This window comes from Colobus angolensis, unplaced genomic scaffold (genome assembly GCF_000951035.1).
Source record: "Colobus angolensis palliatus isolate OR3802 unplaced genomic scaffold, Cang.pa_1.0 Scaffold121, whole genome shotgun sequence".
Taxonomy (NCBI): Eukaryota; Metazoa; Chordata; class Mammalia; order Primates; family Cercopithecidae; genus Colobus; species Colobus angolensis.
In genome coordinates, this window is record NW_012113253.1 from 7,884,085 (window position 1) to 7,890,510 (window position 6,426).

At 45.6% G+C, this 6,426-nt stretch overlaps 1 protein-coding gene across 1 annotated transcript in view; it reads right to left on the reverse strand.

The window, feature by feature from the left end:
• SPAG1 (sperm associated antigen 1) overlaps positions 1-6,426 on the reverse strand; it is an 87,934-nt gene that overhangs the window by 50,625 nt on the left and 30,883 nt on the right. The gene's annotated exons all lie outside the window — the stretch shown is intronic.

Genomic DNA, 6,426 nt, shown 5'->3' on the forward strand with positions numbered 1-6,426 from the left:
GCTCACTGCAACCTCCGCCTCCTGGGTTCCAGTGATTCTCCTGCCTCAGCCTTCCAAGTTGCTGGGATTACAGGTGCCTACCACCATGCCCAGCTAATTTTTTGTGTTTTTAGTAGAGATGGGGTTTCGCCACATTGGCCAGGCTGGTCTCGTACTCCTGGCCTCAAATGATCCACCCACCTCAGCCTCCCAAAGTGCTGCGATTACAAGCATGAGCCACTACACCCCTCCTTTTTTTTTTTTTTAATTTTTAGTAGAGATGGAGTTTTGCCATCTTGGCCAGGCTGGTCTCGAATGCCTAACCTCAGGTGATCTGCACATCTCAGCCTCCCAAAGTGCTGCGATTACAAGCATGAGCCACTACACCCCTCCTTTTTTTTTTTTTTAATTTTTAGTAGAGATGGAGTTTTGCCATCTTGGCCAGGCTGGTCTCGAATGCCTAACCTCAGGTGATCTGCACATCTCAGCCTCCCAAAGTGCTGCGATTACAAGCATGAGCCACTACACCCCTCCTTTTTTTTTTTTTTAATTTTTAGTAGAGATGGAGTTTTGCCATCTTGGCCAGGCTGGTCTCGAATGCCTAACCTCAGGTGATCTGCACATCTCAGCCTCCCAAAGTGCTGCGATTACAAGCATGAGCCACTACACCCCTCCTTTTTTTTTTTTTTAATTTTTAGTAGAGATGGAGTTTTGCCATCTTGGCCAGGCTGGTCTCGAATGCCTAACCTCAGGTGATCTGCACATCTCAGCCTCCCAAAGTGCTGCGATTACAAGCATGAGCCACTACACCCCTCCTTTTTTTTTTTTTTAATTTTTAGTAGAGATGGAGTTTTGCCATCTTGGCCAGGCTGGTCTCGAATGCCTAACCTCAGGTGATCTGCACATCTCAGCCTCCCAAAGTGCTGCGATTACAAGCATGAGCCACTACACCCCTCCTTTTTTTTTTTTTTAATTTTTAGTAGAGATGGAGTTTTGCCATCTTGGCCAGGCTGGTCTCGAATGCCTAACCTCAGGTGATCTGCACATCTCAGCCTCCCAAAGTGCTGCGATTACAAGCATGAGCCACTACACCCCTCCTTTTTTTTTTTTTTAATTTTTAGTAGAGATGGAGTTTTGCCATCTTGGCCAGGCTGGTCTCGAATGCCTAACCTCAGGTGATCTGCACATCTCAGCCTCCCAAAGTGCTGCGATTACAAGCATGAGCCACTACACCCCTCCTTTTTTTTTTTTTTAATTTTTAGTAGAGATGGAGTTTTGCCATCTTGGCCAGGCTGGTCTCGAATGCCTAACCTCAGGTGATCTGCACATCTCAGCCTCCCAAAGTGCTGCGATTACAAGCATGAGCCACTACACCCCTCCTTTTTTTTTTTTTTAATTTTTAGTAGAGATGGAGTTTTGCCATCTTGGCCAGGCTGGTCTCGAATGCCTAACCTCAGGTGATCTGCACATCTCAGCCTCCCAAAGTGCTGCGATTACAAGCATGAGCCACTACACCCCTCCTTTTTTTTTTTTTTAATTTTTAGTAGAGATGGAGTTTTGCCATCTTGGCCAGGCTGGTCTCGAATGCCTAACCTCAGGTGATCTGCACATCTCAGCCTCCCAAAGTGCTGCGATTACAAGCATGAGCCACTACACCCCTCCTTTTTTTTTTTTTTAATTTTTAGTAGAGATGGAGTTTTGCCATCTTGGCCAGGCTGGTCTCGAATGCCTAACCTCAGGTGATCTGCACATCTCAGCCTCCCAAAGTGCTGCGATTACAAGCATGAGCCACTACACCCCTCCTTTTTTTTTTTTTTAATTTTTAGTAGAGATGGAGTTTTGCCATCTTGGCCAGGCTGGTCTCGAATGCCTAACCTCAGGTGATCTGCACATCTCAGCCTCCCAAAGTGCTGCGATTACAAGCATGAGCCACTACACCCCTCCTTTTTTTTTTTTTTAATTTTTAGTAGAGATGGAGTTTTGCCATCTTGGCCAGGCTGGTCTCGAATGCCTAACCTCAGGTGATCTGCACATCTCAGCCTCCCAAAGTGCTGCGATTACAAGCATGAGCCACTACACCCCTCCTTTTTTTTTTTTTTAATTTTTAGTAGAGATGGAGTTTTGCCATCTTGGCCAGGCTGGTCTCGAATGCCTAACCTCAGGTGATCTGCACATCTCAGCCTCCCAAAGTGCTGCGATTACAAGCATGAGCCACTACACCCCTCCTTTTTTTTTTTTTTAATTTTTAGTAGAGATGGAGTTTTGCCATCTTGGCCAGGCTGGTCTCGAATGCCTAACCTCAGGTGATCTGCACATCTCAGCCTCCCAAAGTGCTGCGATTACAAGCATGAGCCACTACACCCCTCCTTTTTTTTTTTTTTAATTTTTAGTAGAGATGGAGTTTTGCCATCTTGGCCAGGCTGGTCTCGAATGCCTAACCTCAGGTGATCTGCACATCTCAGCCTCCCAAAGTGCTGCGATTACAAGCATGAGCCACTACACCCCTCCTTTTTTTTTTTTTTAATTTTTAGTAGAGATGGAGTTTTGCCATCTTGGCCAGGCTGGTCTCGAATGCCTAACCTCAGGTGATCTGCACATCTCAGCCTCCCAAAGTGCTGCGATTACAAGCATGAGCCACTACACCCCTCCTTTTTTTTTTTTTTAATTTTTAGTAGAGATGGAGTTTTGCCATCTTGGCCAGGCTGGTCTCGAATGCCTAACCTCAGGTGATCTGCACATCTCAGCCTCCCAAAGTGCTGCGATTACAAGCATGAGCCACTACACCCCTCCTTTTTTTTTTTTTTAATTTTTAGTAGAGATGGAGTTTTGCCATCTTGGCCAGGCTGGTCTCGAATGCCTAACCTCAGGTGATCTGCACATCTCAGCCTCCCAAAGTGCTGCGATTACAAGCATGAGCCACTACACCCCTCCTTTTTTTTTTTTTTAATTTTTAGTAGAGATGGAGTTTTGCCATCTTGGCCAGGCTGGTCTCGAATGCCTAACCTCAGGTGATCTGCACATCTCAGCCTCCCAAAGTGCTGCGATTACAAGCATGAGCCACTACACCCCTCCTTTTTTTTTTTTTTAATTTTTAGTAGAGATGGAGTTTTGCCATCTTGGCCAGGCTGGTCTCGAATGCCTAACCTCAGGTGATCTGCACATCTCAGCCTCCCAAAGTGCTGCGATTACAAGCATGAGCCACTACACCCCTCCTTTTTTTTTTTTTTAATTTTTAGTAGAGATGGAGTTTTGCCATCTTGGCCAGGCTGGTCTCGAATGCCTAACCTCAGGTGATCTGCACATCTCAGCCTCCCAAAGTGCTGCGATTACAAGCATGAGCCACTACACCCCTCCTTTTTTTTTTTTTTAATTTTTAGTAGAGATGGAGTTTTGCCATCTTGGCCAGGCTGGTCTCGAATGCCTAACCTCAGGTGATCTGCACATCTCAGCCTCCCAAAGTGCTGCGATTACAAGCATGAGCCACTACACCCCTCCTTTTTTTTTTTTTTAATTTTTAGTAGAGATGGAGTTTTGCCATCTTGGCCAGGCTGGTCTCGAATGCCTAACCTCAGGTGATCTGCACATCTCAGCCTCCCAAAGTGCTGCGATTACAAGCATGAGCCACTACACCCCTCCTTTTTTTTTTTTTTAATTTTTAGTAGAGATGGAGTTTTGCCATCTTGGCCAGGCTGGTCTCGAATGCCTAACCTCAGGTGATCTGCACATCTCAGCCTCCCAAAGTGCTGCGATTACAAGCATGAGCCACTACACCCCTCCTTTTTTTTTTTTTTAATTTTTAGTAGAGATGGAGTTTTGCCATCTTGGCCAGGCTGGTCTCGAATGCCTAACCTCAGGTGATCTGCACATCTCAGCCTCCCAAAGTGCTGCGATTACAAGCATGAGCCACTACACCCCTCCTTTTTTTTTTTTTTAATTTTTAGTAGAGATGGAGTTTTGCCATCTTGGCCAGGCTGGTCTCGAATGCCTAACCTCAGGTGATCTGCACATCTCAGCCTCCCAAAGTGCTGCGATTACAAGCATGAGCCACTACACCCCTCCTTTTTTTTTTTTTTAATTTTTAGTAGAGATGGAGTTTTGCCATCTTGGCCAGGCTGGTCTCGAATGCCTAACCTCAGGTGATCTGCACATCTCAGCCTCCCAAAGTGCTGCGATTACAAGCATGAGCCACTACACCCCTCCTTTTTTTTTTTTTTAATTTTTAGTAGAGATGGAGTTTTGCCATCTTGGCCAGGCTGGTCTCGAATGCCTAACCTCAGGTGATCTGCACATCTCAGCCTCCCAAAGTGCTGCGATTACAAGCATGAGCCACTACACCCCTCCTTTTTTTTTTTTTTAATTTTTAGTAGAGATGGAGTTTTGCCATCTTGGCCAGGCTGGTCTCGAATGCCTAACCTCAGGTGATCTGCACATCTCAGCCTCCCAAAGTGCTGCGATTACAAGCATGAGCCACTACACCCCTCCTTTTTTTTTTTTTTAATTTTTAGTAGAGATGGAGTTTTGCCATCTTGGCCAGGCTGGTCTCGAATGCCTAACCTCAGGTGATCTGCACATCTCAGCCTCCCAAAGTGCTGCGATTACAAGCATGAGCCACTACACCCCTCCTTTTTTTTTTTTTTAATTTTTAGTAGAGATGGAGTTTTGCCATCTTGGCCAGGCTGGTCTCGAATGCCTAACCTCAGGTGATCTGCACATCTCAGCCTCCCAAAGTGCTGCGATTACAAGCATGAGCCACTACACCCCTCCTTTTTTTTTTTTTTAATTTTTAGTAGAGATGGAGTTTTGCCATCTTGGCCAGGCTGGTCTCGAATGCCTAACCTCAGGTGATCTGCACATCTCAGCCTCCCAAAGTGCTGCGATTACAAGCATGAGCCACTACACCCCTCCTTTTTTTTTTTTTTAATTTTTAGTAGAGATGGAGTTTTGCCATCTTGGCCAGGCTGGTCTCGAATGCCTAACCTCAGGTGATCTGCACATCTCAGCCTCCCAAAGTGCTGCGATTACAAGCATGAGCCACTACACCCCTCCTTTTTTTTTTTTTTAATTTTTAGTAGAGATGGAGTTTTGCCATCTTGGCCAGGCTGGTCTCGAATGCCTAACCTCAGGTGATCTGCACATCTCAGCCTCCCAAAGTGCTGCGATTACAAGCATGAGCCACTACACCCCTCCTTTTTTTTTTTTTTAATTTTTAGTAGAGATGGAGTTTTGCCATCTTGGCCAGGCTGGTCTCGAATGCCTAACCTCAGGTGATCTGCACATCTCAGCCTCCCAAAGTGCTGCGATTACAAGCATGAGCCACTACACCCCTCCTTTTTTTTTTTTTTAATTTTTAGTAGAGATGGAGTTTTGCCATCTTGGCCAGGCTGGTCTCGAATGCCTAACCTCAGGTGATCTGCACATCTCAGCCTCCCAAAGTGCTGGGATTACAGACATGAGCCACTGCGCCCGGCCGAGACTTGTTAAAATTAACAGAGTTAATACACGTAAAGTGCTTGGCACAGGGCCTGGCAGAGCAGTGGTATAGGGTTGGCAAAACCTTCAGTGGGCTGCTGCCTAAAGCTGGGAGCCCAGTCATACTCTGTGACAGAGACCAGCTTGCATAAAACACAGGCCCAACAGGACTTGATTGGTAAATGGAGGGCAATCCATGACAATGACAGTGGCAGGTGATGCACCAGGCTTCCCTTAGCACTCCCATGGCTTCTGTCACCTGTACCATGTTTATAGGCAAAAAGGGATACATTCCATGTGAAAAAGTGTTTATATTTATTTGAATCCATAAAAATTTAAAGAAATATAATGTGTCCATTACAATGTATGTCACTCCCTCTTGGAATGACTCTTTCTTGATAACAGAAAAGGAGAATAGAGTCTGATTTGCATACTTCAGGCCTGAACCATGACAAGGTGGTCAGTCACAGGGACAGGGAATCAAAATAGAGTGCAGGTTTCTGGCAGAGTCATTTTTGGACAAATTTAATTTAGAATTAAGTTATTCAAATTATTAATTTAAAGTAAAAATTAAATTATTTATAGCAAGCTAGGCTTAGTGGCTCATGCCTGTAATCCCAGCACTTTGGGAGGTAGAGGTGGGCAGATCACTTGAGCTCAGGAGTTTGAGACCAGCCTGGGTCACACAGTGAAACCCCCTCTTTAAAGAAATACAAAAAAAATTAGTCGGGTGTGGTAGCACATGCTTGTAGTCCCAGCTACTTGGGAGGCTGAGGTGAGAGGATCGCTTGAGACTGGGAAGCGGAGGTTGCAGTAAGCTAAGATTGCACCACTGCACAGCAGGCTGGGTGACAGAGTAAGGCCCTATCTCAAAACAAAACAAAACAAAACAAAAACAGGCCGGGAGCGGTAGCTTACGCCTGTAATCCCAGCACTTTGGGAGGCCAAGGCAGGTGGATCACCTGAGGTCAGGAGTTC